Source organism: Saccopteryx bilineata, chromosome 2 (assembly GCF_036850765.1).
Source record: "Saccopteryx bilineata isolate mSacBil1 chromosome 2, mSacBil1_pri_phased_curated, whole genome shotgun sequence".
Lineage (NCBI taxonomy): Eukaryota > Metazoa > Chordata > Mammalia > Chiroptera > Emballonuridae > Saccopteryx > Saccopteryx bilineata.
In genome coordinates, this window is record NC_089491.1 from 169,350,136 (window position 1) to 169,369,078 (window position 18,943).

At 43.5% G+C, this 18,943-nt stretch overlaps 1 pseudogene; it reads right to left on the minus strand.

Annotated features, from left to right (window-relative positions):
* Positions 1–6,758: 6,758 nt before the first annotated feature.
* On the minus strand, positions 6,759–12,186 carry LOC136322372 (cytohesin-2-like; annotated as a pseudogene).
* Positions 12,187–18,943: the final 6,757 nt, after the last annotated feature.

An 18,943-nucleotide genomic window follows, 5' to 3' on the forward strand; every position in this document is an offset into this window, starting at 1 on the left:
CAGTTTGAGCACGGGCTCATCTGGTTTGAGTATAGCTCACCAGCTTGGACCCAACGTCGCTGGCTTGAGCAAGGGGTTACTCCGTCTGCTGAAGGCCTCAGGGTTAAGGCAAATATGAGAAAGCAATCAATGAACAACTAAGGCAGGGGTCCCCAAACTATGGCCCGTGGGCCGCATCCAGCCCCCGCCTCACTTCCGGAAGGGGCACCTCTTTCATTGGTGGTCAGTGAGAGAAGCATAGTTCCCATTGAAATACTGGTCAGTTTGTTGATTTAAATTTACTTATTCTGGCCCTGGCCGGTTGGCTCAGTGGTAGAGCGTCGGCCTGGCGTGCAGGGAACCCGGGTTCGATTCCCGGCCAGGGCACATAGGAGAAGCGCCCATTTGCTTCTCCACCCCCCCTCCTTCCTCTCTGTCTCTCTCTTCCCCTCCCGCAGCCAAGGCTCCATTGGAGCAAAGATGGCCTGGGCGCTGGGGATGGCTCCTTGGCCTCTGCCCCAGGCGCTAGAGTGGCTCTGGTCTTGGCAGAGCGACGCCCCGGAGGGGCAGAGCATTGCCCCCTGGTGGGCAGAGCGGCACCCCTGGTGGGCGTGCCGGGTGGATCCCGGTCGGGCGCATGCAGGAGTCTGTCTGACTGTCTCTCCCCATTTCCAGCTTCAGAAAAATACAAAAAAATAAATAAATAAAAATTAAAATTAAAAAAAATAAATAAAAAAAATAAATTTACTTATTCTTTATTTTAAATATTGTATTTGTTCCCATTTTGTTTTTTTACTTTAAAATAAGATATGTGCAGCCTGATCTGTGGTGGCGCAGTGGATAAAGAGTCAACCTGGAAATGCTGAGGTCGCCAGTTTGAAACCCTGGGCTTGCCTGGTCAAGGCACATATGGGAGTTGATGCTTCCAGCTCCTCCCCCCTTCTCTCTCTCTCTGTCTCTCTCTCCTCTCTCACCCTCTCTGTCTCTCCTCTCTAAAAATGAATTTAAAAAATTTTTAAAAAAAGAGTGTATTCAGGTGAAGTTAGGAGCGTTCTAAAATATGAGTTAGGTTGAGTTGGTTGGTAATATTGCTCAAATATTCCTTATCTCTACTAATTTTTTGTCTACTTAGTCTATCAGTTATATTAATTGTTGGGTTTTCTATTTCTCATTACAACTATCAAAATTTTTTTTAAGAAAGAGAGACAGACAGGAAGGGAGAGAGATGAGAAGCATCAACTTGTAGTCATGTTACTTTAGTTGTTCATTGATTGCTTCTCATACATGCCATGACCAGAGGGCTCCAGCCAAATCAGTGACCCTTTGCTCAAGCCAGTGACCATAGGCTTAAGCCAGCAACCATAGGATCATGTCTATGATCCCACACTCAAGCTGCTGAGCCCACATTCAAGCCAGTGACCTTAGGGTTTCAAATCTGGGTCCTCAGAAACCCAGATTGACACACTATCCACTGCACCACCACCAGTCATGCACAACTATCAATTTTTGATTCATGTATTTTGAAGCTCTGTTATTTATATAAATATAAACATTTAGGATTATTTATGTCTTATTGCTGAATTTTCCCCTTTGTCATTATTAACTGTCTATCCTGATATCAATTTTTTTTTAGGTGAGAGGAAGGGAGATAGTGAGGCAGATTCCCACATGTGCCCCAACCAGGATCCACCTGGCAACCCTGTCTTGGGCTGATGCTGGATACTGAGCTATTTTTAGTGCCTGAGGCTGATGCACTCTAATAAAGCTATCCTCAGTGCCTGGGGCCACAGTCAAACCAATTGAGCCACTGACTGTGGGAGGGGAAGAATGAGGGAAGAGAGAGAGGGAAGGATAAAGGGAGAAGCAGGTGGTCACTTCTCCAGTGTGCCTGGATCAGGAATCAAACCCAAGATGTCCATATGCCAAGCCAATGTTCTATCCATTGAGGCACCGGCCAAGGCCCCTGATAATAGTTTTTGCTCTGAAATCTACTTATATTAATACAACCCACTTAAACTTTGTTTTAACTCATTTTAGCATTGTATACCTTTCCCCATCCATTTATTTATTTAGTTAGTTATTTACTTTACTAATTATAGACTCAAAAAAGTGCAAAAATAGTACAGAGAGATCACATATATACTTTATCTAGTTTCTCCCTATGGTTACATCTTACTTTACTATAGTATAATATAAAAACAAGAAAATTCACATTGCCCTGGCCGGTTGGCTCAGTGGTAGAGCATCGGCCTGGCGTGCAGGAGTCCCGGGTTCGATTCCCAGCCAGGGCACACAGGAGAAGCGCCCATCTGCTTCTCCACCTCTCCCCCTCTCCTTCCTCTCTGTCTCTCTCTTCCCCTCCCACAGCCAGGGCTCCATTGGAGCAAAGTTGGGCCGGGTGCTGGGGATGGCTCTATGGCCTCTGCCTCAGGTGCTAGAATGGCCCTGGTTGCAACAGAGCAATGCCCCAGAGGGGCAGAGCATCGCCCCCTGGTGAGCGTGCCAGGTGGATCCCGGTTGGGCGTATGCAGGAGTCTGACTGCCTCCCCGTTTCCAACTTCAGAAAAATACACACACACACACACACACACACACAAATTCACATTGGTAGAGTCAATAGACATTATTTAGATTTCATCAGTTTTTTTGTTTTGGGGGGTTTTTTTTAGATTTTATTTATTTATTTTAGAGAGAGGAGACAGAGAGAGAGAGAAGGAGGGGAACAGAAAGCATCAACTCCCACATGTGCCTTGACCAGGCAAGCCTGGGGTTTTGAACCGGCGACCTCAGCGTTCCAGGTTGACATTTACCTACTGCCATACTGCAGGTCAGGCAGATTTCATCAGTTTTTACATGTACTCATTTTTTTTTCCCATTTTTCTGAAGCTGGAAACAGGGAGAGACAGTCAGACAGACTCCCGCATGCGCCCAACCGGGATCCACCCGGCACGCCCACCGTGGGGCGATGCTCTGCCCATCCTGGGTGTCGCCATGTTGCGACCAGAGCCACTCTAGCACCTGAGGCAGAGGCCACAGAGCCATCCGCAGCGCCCGGGCCATCTTTGCTCCAATGGAGCCTTGGCTGCAGGAGGGGAAGAGAGAGACAGAGAGGAAAGCGCGGCGGAGGGGTGGAGAAGCAAATGGGCGCTTCTCCTGTGTGCCCTGGCCGGGAATCGAATCCGGGTCCTCCGCACGCTAGGCCGACGCTCTACCGCTGAGCCAACCGGCCAGGGCTTTACATGTACTCATTTGTAAGATGTGTGTCTAGTATTTTATACAATTTTATCACATGTATAGATTCATGTAACCACCCCCATTTACTGTTCTTAAGTTTTATTGATATATAATTCACATACCATACAATTTACCCATTTATATATACAACGTAATGGTTTTCAGTAAGAATTATACAACCACCACCACAATCAATTTTAGAATTTTTTGTCAGCACATAAAGAAACCCAATGCCCATTAACAGTTGTTCCCTATACTCACTCAAGTTTCTACACTTCAACCCCAGGCGTCCACAAATTTACTTTCTGTCTATAAATTTGCCTACCCTGAACATTTAATGTAAGTAGAATCACACAATATGTGTTCATTTGTGTTTGGTTGGTTTTACTTAACAGAGTGTTTTTAAGTTTATGTTGTAGTATGTAGTACGTGAGTTCTGTTTATGGCCAAATAATATTCAATTATATGAATACACCACATTTTGTTTATCCACTCATCAGTTGATGGACGTTTGGGTTGTTTTTACTTTTCGTCTATTGTGAACAATGCTGCTGTGGTGTTCATGTACAGGTTTTTGTGCGGACAGATGTCTTCATTTCTCTTCAGTACTGTGTATACCTAAGAGTGAAACTGCTGGGTCACACGGCAACTCCAAGTTTAACATTTTAAGAAAACGTTTTCCAAAATGCTTCCACTATTTTATACTCCTATCAACAATATTTGAGGGTTCTGATTTCTCCACAGCCTCACCAAAATTTATTGTCTCTTTTTTATTTTAGTCATCCTAATGGGTGTGAATTGATATCTCATTGCAGCTTTTTGATTTATATTTCCCTAATGACTGATGTTGAGCATATTTTCATGTGTTTATTGGCCACTTTCAAGTTTATTTAGATAAATATCTCTCCAAATTCTGTCCTCATTATTTATTTATTTATTTATTTATTTATTTATTTATTTATTTCAGAGACAAGAAAGAGAGAGAAGGGGGAGAGGAGCAGGAAGCATCAACTTCCATATGTGCCTTGACTAGCCAAGCCCGGGGTTTCAAACCCGTGATCTCAGTGTTCTAGGTCGATACTTTATCCACTGCACCACCACAGGTCAAGCTGTCCCCATTTTTATTTTATTTAACTTTATTTATTTATTTTGTATTTTTCTGAAGTGAGAAGCAGGGAGGCAGAGAGACAGACTCTCGCATGTGCTGGACCAGGATCCACCCAGCATGCCCACTAGGGGCGTTGCTTCGTTGTAACTGGAGCCATTCCAGCGTCTGAGGCAGAGTCCATGGAGCCATCCTCAGCGCCCAGGCCCACTTTGCTCCAATGGAGTCTTGGCTGTGGGAAGGAAAGAGAGAGATAGAGAGAAAAGAGAGGGGGAAGGTGGAGAGGCAGATGGGCACCTCTCCTGTGTGCCCTGACTGGGAATTGAACCTGGGACTTCTACAGGCTGGGCCAACGCTCTACCACTGTGCCAAGTGGCCAGGACTGTCCTCATTTTTAAATTAGTGTATTTCTGTTTTTAATGTTGACTTGCTCCTTATATGCTAGACCCTTATCAGATATTTTTTCCCATTCTATGTTGTCTTTTCACTTTCTAGATAGTATCCTTTGAAGCATAAGATTTAAAAATTTGACTGAAGTCTAGCTTCTTCTTAAAACTTTTCTTTAATTGATTTAGTTTAGAGAGACAGAGAGAGGAAAGGACAGAGAGAGAGAAGCATTCATTTGTTTTTCCACTTTAGTTGTGCACTCATTGGTTGCTTCTTTTATGTGCCCTGACTGTGGATTGAAACTGCAACCTTGGTATTTCCAGATGATGCTCTATCCTACTGAACTAACTGACCAGGGCTCGAAGTCCAGTTTATGTATTTTATTTTCCTTTGGTGGCTTGTGTGTGTGGTGTCAAATATAAGAACCCATTATATGCCTGACCAGTGGTGACACAGTGGAAAAAGCATCAACCTGGAACACTAAGGTGCCAGCTTTGAAACCCAGAGATCTCTGACTTAACTTGAGCTTAGGCTTATCGCAGGGGTCCCCAAACTACGGCCCATGGGCCGCATGCAGCCCCCTGAGGCCATTTTACCAGCCCCCGCCGCACTTCCGGAAGGGGCACCTCTTTCATTGGTGGTCAGTGAGAGGAGCATAGTTCCCATTGAAATACTGGTCAATTTGTTGATTTAAATTTACTTATTATTTTAAATATTGTATTTGTTCCCGTTTTGTTTTTTTACTTTAAAATAAGATATGAAGCCTGACCAGGCGGTGGCACAGTGGATAGAGCATCGGACTGGGATGCAGAGGACCCGGGTTCGTGACCCCGAGGTCGCCAGCTTGAGTGCCGGCTCATCTCCTTTGAGGAAAAGCCCACCAGCTTGAACCCAAGGTCGCTGGCTCCAGCAAGGGGTTACTCGGTCTGCTGAAGGCCCGCGGTCAAGGCAATATGAGAAAGCAATCAATGAACAACTAAGGTGTTGCAATGGCAATGAAAAACTAATGATTGATGCTTCTCATCTCTCTCCGTTCCTGTCTGTCTGTCCCTGTCTATCCCTCTCTCTGACTCACTCTCTGTCTCTGTAAAAAAAAAAAAAAGATATGAAGATATGTGCAGTGTGCATACAGATTTGTTTTATAGTCCGGCCCTCTAACGGTCTGAGGGACAGTGAACTGGCCCCCTGTGTAAAAAGTTTGGGGACCCCTGGCTTATCGGCTTGAGTGTGGGATCATGTACATGATCCCAAGGTTGCTGGCTTGAGCAAGGGGTCTCTGGCTTGGCTTGAGCCCCCCAGTCAAGGCACATAGGAGAAGCAATCAATGAATAGGCCATGGCCGGTTGGCTCAGTGGTAGAGCGTCGGCCTGGTGTGTGGAAATCCTGAGTTCGATTCCCGGTCAGGGCACACAGGAGAGGCGCCCATCTGCTTCTCCACCCCTTCCCCTCTCCTTCCTCTCTGTCTCTCTCTTCCCCTCCCACAGCCAGGGCTCCATTGGAGCAAAAGATGGCCCGGGCGCTGGGGATGGCTCCTTGGCCTTTGCCCCAGGCGCTAGAGTGGCTCTGGTTGCGACAGAGCGATGCCCCAAGATGGGCAGATCATCACCCCCTGGTGGGCGTGCTGGGTGGATCCCGGTCGGGCGCATGCGGGAGTCTGTCTGACTGCCTCCCTGTTTCCAGCTTCAGAAAAATACAAAAAAAAAAAAATGAATAAAGTGAAGCAATTACAAGTTGATACATCTCCCTCTATTTTTCTCCCTTTTTGTCTCTCTCTCAAAATAATAATAATAATAATTAATAATTGTCAACAGCAAGTTGTTATTTACAAATAAAAAGAGAGGTGCTAGAGGTGGTGAGTTTTCCAAAAGGGAAAACAGTATCCTCAGCCACTGGTCCAGGGCTCCTTTCAATGGGGGCGCAGCTCTGTAATAAATAATTGGGGGCACAGGAGCAGGTATGCTGCTGCTTCTTTTTGACAGAAATTCACTTTGTTTCTTGCTACCAACATCCCATATAAAGGGCCCACACCCACAGCTGCCTGGATGGACTTAACCTACTTAGCTTTCTCTTCCTGAGTGAAGCAGATATCCAGCACACTACGTGGTTCTCTTGAACCACCAGGCCATCTGTCTCTGATTTGCAGGCTTTGATGAGCTAGCTGCTTCTTGTCATTGGGGGATATAAAGCTCAAAGCAGTTTGGTTTCCAGCAGTCCTCCACCTCTCAGATGTTCAAGTTCTCCAAGAAAATGACTCCTCCCAGCTCCTGGAATGTCTGTCATGCTCAAAATAGAGGCAGTTGTTTATGGAGGAGCCAGCCCCTTCCCATCTGGGTTGAAAATGATGTGGCTCAAATCATTTCCTTCATTCTCAAGAATCCTGAAGGGCATATGTTCCTGAGTAGCTCCTCAGCAAGTCCTGTTCTCTTTGATGCCTGGGTTCAAGGCCATAAACTCTTTAGGCCCAGCTAGTGCCGGAGGTTGGAAATGTAAAGGCTGGTATTCAGCATAATGACTGCAAAGGACAGCAATGTGGCACATGTCTGTGGACTGGAAAACTCCAGAATTGCACCAGCAATAGTATCCCTGGGAGAAGGTTTCCATCATCTGGTCAATCTGAGCCTCTCTGGAGAGGTGGGAATCTCAGAGAAATTACCTGAGGCCCTGCAGCAGATTGAAGTCAGTGAGCTCTTACAGATCCGCAAAGGTGTGGAGCACTGCCAGACTCAACTCTTCCCTCTCCTCCAGGGAATCCCTGTGACTGTCTTGTTTAGGTTCTTGCCCTTATACAGGAAATGGGCAATTTCAGGTGTGTTTTGGAGAAGTTTATTCTCCACCAAGAACTAGATCCCTTTTTTGAGGTCCATCTTGAAGTGTTTCCTGCCTAGTGTCATTCTCTGGTTCAGTTGAAAGGTCTCACTGCCCTCATTAGCCTCCAGACTCTTCTCTCTCAGACATGGCTGAGCTCCTCCCTCGGGCATTGGATCTCCACCAGCAGCTCCTAGGACATTAGCTCCATCCACAACTCCAGAGTCAGATCTGGGGCCTCTACGGAGGCTAGGAAGGCCCACAAGAAGTCCTGGGGAACCTTACTGGTGCAACCTGTCTCGCTTGTCCAACAGGTGTGGGTGAGCATGCTCCAATGCCACGGAGCCACCACTACATCCTCTGTACTAATACTCACTGCAGAAAAGATTCTCCTTTCGCTTCTCAACCACCACTCTGCCAGTAGGGAGTTTTTGCATCTATATAAGTGAGATTGGTTGATAGTTTCTCTCTCTCTCTCTCTCTCTCTTTTATTAAATGAAAGGTGGGGAGGCCAAGAGACAGATTCCCACATGTGCCACGACTGAGATCCACCTTGCAAGCCCCCTATAGGGGGTGCTCTGCCCATCTGGGGCTGCTGCTCCAATGCTCAACAACCAAGGTATTCCAGTGCCTGAGGTGAAGCCATGGAGCCATCCTCAACTCCTGGGGCCAACTTGCTTGAACCATTTGAGCCATGGCTGAAGGAGGGGAAAAAAGAGAGAGAGAAAGAGAGAGAGGGAGAATGGGGAGGGATGGAAAAGCAGATGTTCTCTTTTCCTGTGTGCCCTGACTGAGAATCAAATGCAGGACTTCTACATGCTGGGCTGACGCTCTACCACTGAGCCAACTGGCCAGGACCAATAGTTTTCTCATACAAAGAAAAAGAAAACTATAGTAAGATATAATGGAGAAGCTAGCATAGCTAATGATGTAATAAGAAGTATATGTTTATCAGTCAGAAGATGACATTTAGTATGAAATATTTACAAGCAAGCCAAATAAAACATTTTAAAAAATCTACACACTATGGTCTGTAGTTCCACCACATTTAGCATGAAGTTTCCATCAAAATAGATGCATTAATACTACAAAATCAGGATTTTATTACCTTTAGAGTTGGCATTAGGCAACCACAAATTCTCCCCAGTAATGCTGAGACCTTGAACCTCTTAGATATTGAGTGTCAGGTTCTATCCCTAAAGAGATAAGGTATAGATAGGCCTTGCTAAATTTTAACTGAAATGCTTTCATGTTTTATCATTTCTGTACTATTACCAATTCATGGAAGCATGGGGAGTATCTTAATTATTTTAGCCAACCCACAATGCCACTATTTTCAGCAATGAGAGCCCATTTCTTTTTCTTTTTTCTTTTTTTTATTAAGAGACAGACACATAGAGGGACAGATAGAGACAGACAGACAGGAAAGGAGAGAGATGAGAAACATCAATTCTTCTCACCTGGAAGATTTTTTTCCCAATCCATTGGGAAGATTCCAGTTGGGGCACATGGGGGAGGCTGTCTCTTGGCCTCCCTGCCTTTCACTTGATACAAAAAAAAACAAAAACAAAGAAAGAGAGAGAGAGAGAGAAAACTATCAACCAATTTCACTTATATAGACACAAAAACTCCCTGCTGGCAGGGTGATTGGGAAGCAAAAGAAGAATCTTTTCTGCACTGAGTTGTGGCTCCTTAGTTGTTCATTGATTGCTTTCTCATATGTGCCTTGACCAGGGGCTTGAGCAATGGCTGAGCCAGTGACCCCTTGCTCAAGCCAGCAACCTTTGGACTCAAGCCAACAAGCTTGGTGTTATGTCTATGATCCCACACTCAGGCCAGTGACCCCGCCCTCAAACTTGTAAGCCTGCAATCAAGCCAGTGACCTCAGGGTTTCAAACCTGGCTTCTCTGCATCCCTTGGCTAGATCCCATTTCTAACAACCATTAACAATTAACAATCTATTGATATTAATATCTCCAGGCCTGACCTGGAACCCTGAAGTCACCAGTTTGAAACCCTAGGCTTGCCCAATCAAGGCACATGTGAGAGTTGATGCTTCCTGCTCCTCCCCTCGCTCCTCTCTTAAAAAAAAAAAGCTTAAAAAAAGAAAAAAGAAACAATTTTAAAGAATCTATTGTCTCCAATATAAATTAATTTCTGACATTCATTAGTATAATAAGCAAGATATTGGCCCTCACCAGTTGGCTCTGTGGATAGAGCATCAGCCCAGTGTATGGATGTCCTGGGTTTGATTCTTGGTCAAGGCACATGAGAGAAGCAACAGTCAGTTTCTCTTTCCCTCCCTCTTCCCTCTTTCTCCCTCTCTCCCTTCTCTCCCTCTTCCCATCCCACAATCAGTGGCTTGATTGGTTGAGAATCAGCCTAGGGCTGGGTGGTCCCAGCGTGTCAGCTGAGAGGTGCTAAAAATAGTTTGGGTGATTTGAACATCAGTCCCAGACAGGGTTGCTGGGTGGATCCCTGTCAGGGTGCATGGGGGAGTATGCCTCACTATCTTCCCTCCTCTTATTTAAAGAAAAAGAAAAAAACAAAAAGCAAAATATCTAATGTTAATCAGAGTTAAGGCATCTGAAGTGCTTCTGGTAATTCCTTTAGAGTGTGAATTCCCAGTTAGAATGCTAGCTGCACCTAGAGTATAATTTTAACATACCCATAATATTTCTCTGTACTGAAATATTTCAAACTAAATTATAGATATTGTAACATGGATTCAAATACCAATTCTGCCACTTAACAGCTATGTGATATTGGATATAAATATAATTTGATCCCCTTGAGACTCATTTGCTATAAGTATAAAATGAGAATAATACTTCACAGAATGGTGAAAATTAGCTAATGGATATGAAAAGGCATTATAAACTCTAAAATTGTCTACAAATATTAGGTATTATTATATTGGATTATAATACCTCAAAGAGAGATTAGTTTTATTGAGATCCTTTGAGGATTTGTCCTTTACATAGAAGGTTGGGTGACATCTAATGTTTATTTATTGTAAATATTACACTTGATATCTTCAAACACAGGGGTAAAAAGCAAAGTGAGTAGTTATGGGGTTCTTAACTGAAGAGGTCAGAATAATTACCTTAAATTGGCACTGGGTGTATAACCCTCATCTATGTTATTACAATGGAAGATTATCAAATGAAGACAGATTTAGTAGATTTAATAATAATAACAAATATTTACCAGTGTGCTAAATCTTCCAGGCAATAGCTAAATACATAATCTTACTTAATATAATAATCCAGTACAGTAAGTATTGCTTTTAAACCTGTTAAAAAATTTTATTAGTTTTCTAAAGAAAGAGGAAGGGAGAAAGGGAGAAAGAAACGTCCATTTGTTGTTCCACTTATTCATGCATTCATTGGTTGATTCCTATATGTGCCCTGATGGAATGGAACCTGCAACCTTGGCGTATTGGGACAATGTGCCAACCAACTGGGCTACTTGGCCAGGGCCTAAGCCTATTTTAAAAAGAGGAAACCAAGGCTTAGAGAAATTAAGTAACGGTTAAAATGGTAGTAAAGAATTTATTTATTTATTTAATTTTTTAAAAAGACTATTCATTTGAGAGAGAGAGAGAGAGAGAGAGAGAGAGAGAAAGGGGGAAGAGCTAAAGGCCTGCGGTCAAGGCACATATGAGGAAGCAATCAATGAACAACTAAGGCAGGGGTCCCCAAACTTTTTTCACAGGGGGCCAGTTTACTGTCCCTCAGACCATTGGAGGGCCAGACTATAAGAAAAACTATGAACAAATCCCTATGCACACTGCACATATCTTATTTTAAAGTAAAAAAACAAAATGGGAACAAATACAATATTTAAAATAAAGAACAAGTAAATTTAAATCAACAAACTGGCCAGTATTCCGCCGCATGCGGCCCGCGGGCTGTAGTTTGGGGACCCCTGAACTAAGGTGTTGCAACGCGCAATGAAAAACTGATTGATGCTTCTCATCTCTTTACGTTCCTGTCTGTCCCTGTCTATCCCTCTCTCTGACTCACTCTCTGTCTCTGTAAAAAATAATTAATTAATTAATTAAAAAAACTTATCTGAGGGAAAACTTTTTTTTTTTTAACTACAGTATACGTTCAGTATTATTTTGTATTGGTTTCAGGTGCACAACATAGTGAATAGACAGTCATACATTTTACAAAGTGTCCCCCCTGATGTTTCCAGTACGCACCTGGCACCATGCCTAGTTATTGCACTATTAATGACTATATTCCCTGTGCTGTACTTTACATTCCATGATTATTTTGTAACTACCAATTTATACTTCTTAATCCCTTCACTTTTTCACCCAGTCCTCCAACACTGCTCCCCTCTGGCAATTGCCAGTTTGGTCTCTGTATGAGTCTGTTTCAATTTTGTTTATTCATTTACTTTCTTCTTTAGATTCCACATATAGTGAAATCATGTGGTTCACTGAGCATAATATCCTCTAGGTCCATCCATGCTGTGACAAATGGTAAGATTTTTCTTTTTCTTCTTTTTCTTTTTTCTTTTTATGTGTGTATGTGTATGACTGAGCAATATTCCATTGTATATATGTATCCTAGCTTTTAAAAAATTTATTGGGTTGACATTGTTCACCAAATTATACATTTTTCAAGTGTACAACTCACTATAACACTATCTACACCCAACATCGTGCCCCCCCTGCACAGCCCAAGCAAAGTCTCTTTCCACCCCCATTTTCTCCCCCTTGCCCTCCTTCTGTTATCTATTTTTTTTTATCTTTCTTTTTAATTTTTTTTTTTTTACAGGGACAGAGACAGAGTCAGATAGAAGGATAGATAGGGACAGACAGACAGGAACAGAGAGAGATGAGAAGCATCAATCATCAGTTTTTTGTTGCCACACCGTAGTTGTGGCAACATTGATTGCTTTCTCATATGTGCCATGACGGCGGGCCTTCAGCAGACCGAGTAACCCCCCCTCGAGCCAGTGACCTTGGGTCCATGCTAGTGAGCTTTTTGCTCAAGCCAGATGAGCCCGCGCTCAAGCTGGCAACCCTGGGGTCTCGAACCTGGGTCCTTTCGCATCCCAGTCCGACGCTCTATCCACTGCGCCACCACCTGGTCAGGCTTTTTACAGAGACAGAGAGAGAGTCAGAGAGAGGGATAGACAGGGACAGACAGACAGGAACGGAGAGAGATGAGAAGCATCAATCATTAGTTTTTCATTGCGTGTTGCAACACCTTAGTTGTTCATTGATTGCTTTCTCATATGTGCCTTGACCGTGGGTCTTCAGCAGACTGAGTAACCCCTTGCTCGAGCCAGTGACCTTGGGTTCAAGCTGGTGAGCTTTGCTCAAACCAGATGAGCCCACGCTCAAGCTGGCGAGCTCAGGGTCTCAAACCTAGGTCCTCTGCATCCCAGTCCGACGCTCTATCCACTGTGCCACTGCCTGGTCAGGCTCCTTCTGTTATCTTTAACCCCATCTTCCCTCTGGATATGGCCACTCTGTTGTCTGTATCTATGTGTTACAGATGTGTTTTTTGGCTCATCCCTTCACCTTCTTTGGTCCAGTCCCCTCTTCCCTCGTCCCTCTGACAGCTGTCTATCTGTTCCCTGTGTCTGTGCCTCTATTTCTAATTTGTTCCTCAGTTTGTGTTCATTAGATTCCACATTTAAGTGAGATCATATGGTATTTGTCTTTCCCTGCCTGGCTTATTTCACTTAGCATAGCTTCGTCTATTGATGGGTATTTGGGGTACTTCCATATTTTGGTTATTGTAAATAATGCTGTAATGAACCCCAAGGTACATATATTCTTACAAACTAGTGTTTGGGTTTCTTCAGATAAATATCCAGAAGTGAAATTGCTAGGTCATAAGGAAAACATTTTTATCTTTTTTATATATATCTTTTGGAATATACAGTATTGAGGTTTACTTTTCTCATTATATTTTATGCATGACATGTATGACATCTCATTTCCCCTAACCCCAATAGGAAAAGGAGGACCTAAAGTATTAGAAGAAACCAGTGGTGGGATTCAAATAATTTAACAATCATTTCTCTGCCCTAATGACCATTTTAAGTATAAAAAAAGATATAACAAAAGGTAGTTTATTATTTCATGAAATTAATATTTATATAAAAACAACAAAAGAGCTTGTCAGCCTGACCAGGTGGTGGTGCAGTGAATAGAGTGTCAGACTGAGATGTGGAGGACCCAGGTTCAAAACCCTGAGGTCACCAGCTTGAGTGTGGGCTCACCTGGTTAGAGCAAGGCTCATCAGCTTGAGCCCAAGGTCTCTGCCTTAAGCAAGGAGTCACTTGCTCTGCTGTAGCCCCCCAGTCAAGGCACATATGAGAAAGCAATCAATGAACAACTAAGGAGACAGAAGAGTCACAATGAAGAATTGGTCCTTCTCATCTCTTTCCCTTCCTGTCTGTCTATCCCTATCTGTCTCTCTCTATCTCTGTCACAAAATATAAATAAATAAACAAACAAACAAACAAACAAAAGAGCTTGTCACCTCATGGATGTTTGGCACTTTTTCTTTTTACATTATATGTTTGTTTACTGAAATAACAAATGTGAGGGAATTAAAATGTAGTATTTCATAACGAGCTTTATGAAATGAATAAATAAACATTACAAGTATAGTTCTGTCAAATTTTTTTCACCTATGGACGGAATGAACATTACAATGGGTGCTTAGAATACGCTGTTGTGCAGATGAACTTTTTTTTTTTTGTTTTTTTTTAATAAATTTTTATTAATGGTAATGGGATGACATTAATAAATCAGGGTACATATATTCAAAGAAAACATGTCTAGGTTATTTTGTCATCAAATTATGTTGCAAACCCCTCGCCCAAAGTCAGATTGTCCTCCGTCACCCTCTATCTAGTTCTCTGTGCCCTTCCCCCTCCCCCTAACTCTCTCCCTCCCTCAGATGAACGTTAAAAAAGAGTAAGGAATGTCAATTTGTGATTTTCACGCTGGGTGGCTGCCCAGGCACTCACCTTAGAGAGAACCCTGATTACAAGTGCCATTTCAACAACCGGTTTGCTGAACTCAATAAAAAAATTAAGTATCAGTTCTGTTGAATCAGTGTGAACTGGCTGAATCCCACCACTGAAAGAAACCATTTTAAAAGTAAAATATTTCAAGCCCTCGCTGGAGAGCATCCTCCTAAAGCACAGAGGTTGTCAGTTCAATTCCCTGGTCAAGGCACATACAGGAAAATATTAATGTTCCTGTCTCTCTCTTTCTTTTTCTCTCTTCCTTCCTCTCTCTCTCAAATCAGTAAAATAGAAATTTTTTAGAAATTAAAATATTTCACCTGACCTGTGGTGGCGCAGTGGATCAAGCGTCAACCTGGAACACTGAGGTCATTAGTTCAAAACCTTGGGCTTGCCCAGTCAAGGCACGTGTGGGAGTTGACGCTTCTTGCTCTTCCCCCCTTCTCCCTCTCTCTCTCTCTCTCTTCTCCAAAAATGAATAAATAAAAAATAATTTTAAAAACTTAAAATATTTCAGCCCTGACCAATTGCTCAGTGAATAGAGTGCCAGCCCATCATGCACATGTTATGGGTTTGATCCTCTGGTCAAGGCACACATGAGAAGTGACCATCTGCTTCTCTTCCCCTCTCTCACCCCTTCTCTCTCTCTTCCTCTCTCACAAACAGTGACTCAACTGGTTGAAGTGTTGGCCCTGGGCACTGAGGATAGCTTTATTGATTCAACCATTGACCCCAGACAGGGGTTGACAGGTGGATCCCGGTCAGGGCACATTCAGGAGTCTGTCTTTCTATTTCCCCTTCTCTCACTTAAAAAAAACAAATTTCTTTTTTTTTTTTTTTTTAATTTTTCTGAAGTTGGAAACGGGGAGGCAGTCAGACAAACTCCCACATACGCCTGACCGGGATCCACCTGGCACGCCCACCAGGGGGCGATGCTCTGCCCATCTGGGGTGTTGCTCTGCCGCAACCAGAGTCATTCTAGTACCTGAGGCAGAGGCCCCAGAGCCATCCTCAGCGCCCGGGCCAACTTTGCTCCAATGGTGCCTTGGCTGCAGGAGGGGAAGAGAGAGACAGAGAGGAAGGAGAGGGGGAGGGGTGGAGAAGCAGATGGGCGCTTCTCCTGTGTGCCCTGGCCAGGAATCGAACCCAGGACTCCTGCATGCCAGGCCGACGCTCTACCACTGAGCCAACTGACCAGGACACGAATTCCATTTTTCAAATTGTAAAAACATGGCCTGGCTAGTTGGCTAAGTTGTAGAGCATTGGCCTGGCATATGGAAGTCCCGGGTTCAATTCCCAGTCAGGGCACGGGGAGATACAACCATCTGCTTATCCACTCCCCCTCCCCCTTCTGCAGCCATGGCTCAAATGGTTTGAGCAAAATTGGCCCTAGGCACTAAGGATGGCTCCATGGCCTCGAACTCAGACACTAAATTAGCTCCGTTGATGAGCAACAGAGTAATGGCCCTAGATGGACAAAGCATTGCCTGGTAGGGGCTTGCTGGGTGGATCCTGGTGGGGGCACATGTGGGAGTCTGTCTCTGCCTCCCTGCCACTTACTTAACAAAAAAATTTATTTTTAAAGAATTTTTTTAAAAACACAGACAGAGGGTCCTCCTAGGCTTAAAGGAGGACACTTCCTTAGAAAAGAAAGCCAAATGGACTTCACAAGTTTCATTTTTCTTTTTAAACAATATTTTTATCCTGACCTGTGGTAGCCTAGTGAATAGTGCTGACCTGGATGATTAGATCACCAGTTCAAAACCTGGCCTCTTAGGGTTTGTCTTCTTTGGGACTCTCAGCAAACAAGAACTTGTATGTCTATTCCCTTCACCAACTTAGGAAAGTTTTCTGTCATTATTTTTTTTTTTAAGATTTTATTTATTTTTATTGTAGAGAGGAGAGAGAGAGTGGGGGAGGAGCAGGAAGCATCAACTCCCATATGTGCCTTGACCAGGCAAGCCCAGGGTTTTGAACCGGCGACCTCACTGTTCCAGGTCAACACTTTATCCACTGCGCCACTACAGGTCAGGCTAATACAAATTCTTATAATAAAAAAGAAGGGCCTGACCTGTGGTGGTGCAGTGGATAGGGAGTCGACTTGGAAATGCTGAGGTCGCTGGTTCGAGGCCCTGGGCTTGCCTGGTCAAGGCACATGTGGAGGTTGATGCTTCCAGCTCCTCCCTCTTTCTCTCTCTCTCTCCCTCCTCTCTAAAATGAATAAATAAAAATTAAAAAAAAAAAAAAAAAAAAAAAAAAAGAGGGGGCCCTGGCCGGTAGGCTCAGTGGTAGAGCGTCGGCCTGGCGTGCGGAAGTCTCGGGTTCGATTCCCGGCCAGGGCACACAGGAGAGGTGCCCATCTGCTTCTCCACCCCTCCCCCTCTCCTTCCTCTCTGACTCTCTCTTCCCCTCCCACAGCCGAGGCTCCATTGGAGCAAAAGATGGCCCAGGTGCTGGGGATGGCTCCATGGCCTCTGCCCCAGGCACTAGAGTGGCTCTGGTCTCAACAGAGCAACGCCCCAGATGGGCAGAGCATCGCCCCCTGGTGGGCGTGCTGGGTGGCTGCCTCCCGGTTTCCAGCTTAAGAAAAATTTAAAAAAAAAAAAAGAGGGGAGTCAATATCCTCAGGGTAAGACTAATTCCTCTGTACATCTCCCTGATGACTTGATCAGCAGAGGTCAGGTGGGAACCCCAGAACTCTATATGTTCTGACAAGATTCCTTATTCTTCTCAATATTCACAGGCTCTCTACCACCATTCTCTTTAAAATCATCACTCATGACCTTTATCCTTATTCATATCAGTAATCACTGGTATCCAGGATTCCCCAGCCATGCTCTATATCCTGCATTCTAATATTCCTACGATTTTTACTGCTTCTAACTCCATTTTACACCACTTATTATTTCTTAAAATCCTTTCACAATTGAACTCAAGATGAAATACCTGCAAAATTCCTTATATTTCTTCTCTTAACATTCCTGTCACCTTCTTGCTTCAAATGTAACCTGGCTCTCCTCTAATGGCAGTGTTTCTTCTGCAGCACTCTTGAATGTAGTTCTTTCTCCAACACCAGTTGGTACCACTGGACCTAGAGGCAGAGTGACCTTTTTAAGTTATATATTTCCAAAGTATACCACACACTCGCCCTTCTTGTAATTTATTGCCTCTTCCTCTAGGTTACTTCTATTCATTCCTTTAAATTTTAGGTCCTGGCTATCACTTTGTCTAGAGACAACTATCAGAATTCTTAGTGACTTCAGTAGGGCTTCAATACCTTGGCATTTTTAAGTCTGATACCTGGTACCAGCATGGTTGGGTTCTGCAGAAAGCCTCCATCCAGGTTGAAGACTGCTGATTTCTCTTTCTTTCTTTTTCATTTATTGATTTTAGAGAGACAAAAAGGGAGAGAGAGAATGAGAGAGAGAAACATCGATCTGTTTCTGACCAGGGTTCAAACTGGCAACCTTTGCTTGTTGGGACAATGCCAATCAAGCTATCTAGCCAGGGATAACTTTTTTTAAAATTGATTTAAGAGAGACAGAGAGTGAAAAGGAGAAAGAAAGAGAAGCATTCATTTGTTGTTCCACTTACTTGGGCATTCATTGATTGCTTCCTGTGTGTGCCCTGACCAAGGGTGGAACCCATAAGACCCACGATGTTGCCATTTTGGAACAATGCTCTAACTGACTGAGCTAAATGGCCAGGACTAAAGATTGCTGACTTTTCATTGTATCCTCACATGGTGAAAAGAGGGCTGACTTTTCATTGTATCCTCACATGGTGAAAAGAGGGAGAGAGATTGCTCTCTGGACTCTCTTCTACAAAGGCATTAATCCCATTTATGAAGGCTCCAACCTCATGAGCTAATTAGTTCCAAAGTCCCCTACCTCTTAACACCATCACACTGAGGGGGTTAGGATTTCAACGTATACATTTTGGAGGGAACACAAGCATCCAGTTCACTGTGCAAATCCAAAACTAGTATTCCAGGATTAGAATACCAAAATAATTCTACATGTATACACTATGCAAGAGATCCTCCTTAAAGCCAGGCCTTGAGTTTTTCTGTATGTGAACGAGTTTAAAACTATTTATGTACTAGTTTGAAAGCTCTTAGACTTTCATCCCCTTCCCTCTTCCTAAACCTTCTTTCTTTCTTTTTCTTTCTTTCTTTTCTTTCTTTCTTTCTTTCTTTCTTTCTTTCTTTCTTTCTTTCTTTCTTTCTTCTTTCTTTCTTTCTTCTGACTTTTATCTTCTCCTGCCTCATGCCAGACTTTGTTCTCCATTATCCTGTCTTCTTCAATACCTCTTTTTCCACAGGCTTCTTCTCACCCTTCAAACAAAAAAATTAAATTAAATTTTAAAAAGGCAAAAACCTTCTCATTTCTAAGCAAGACACAAAAATAAAACCCTCCCCTCAAC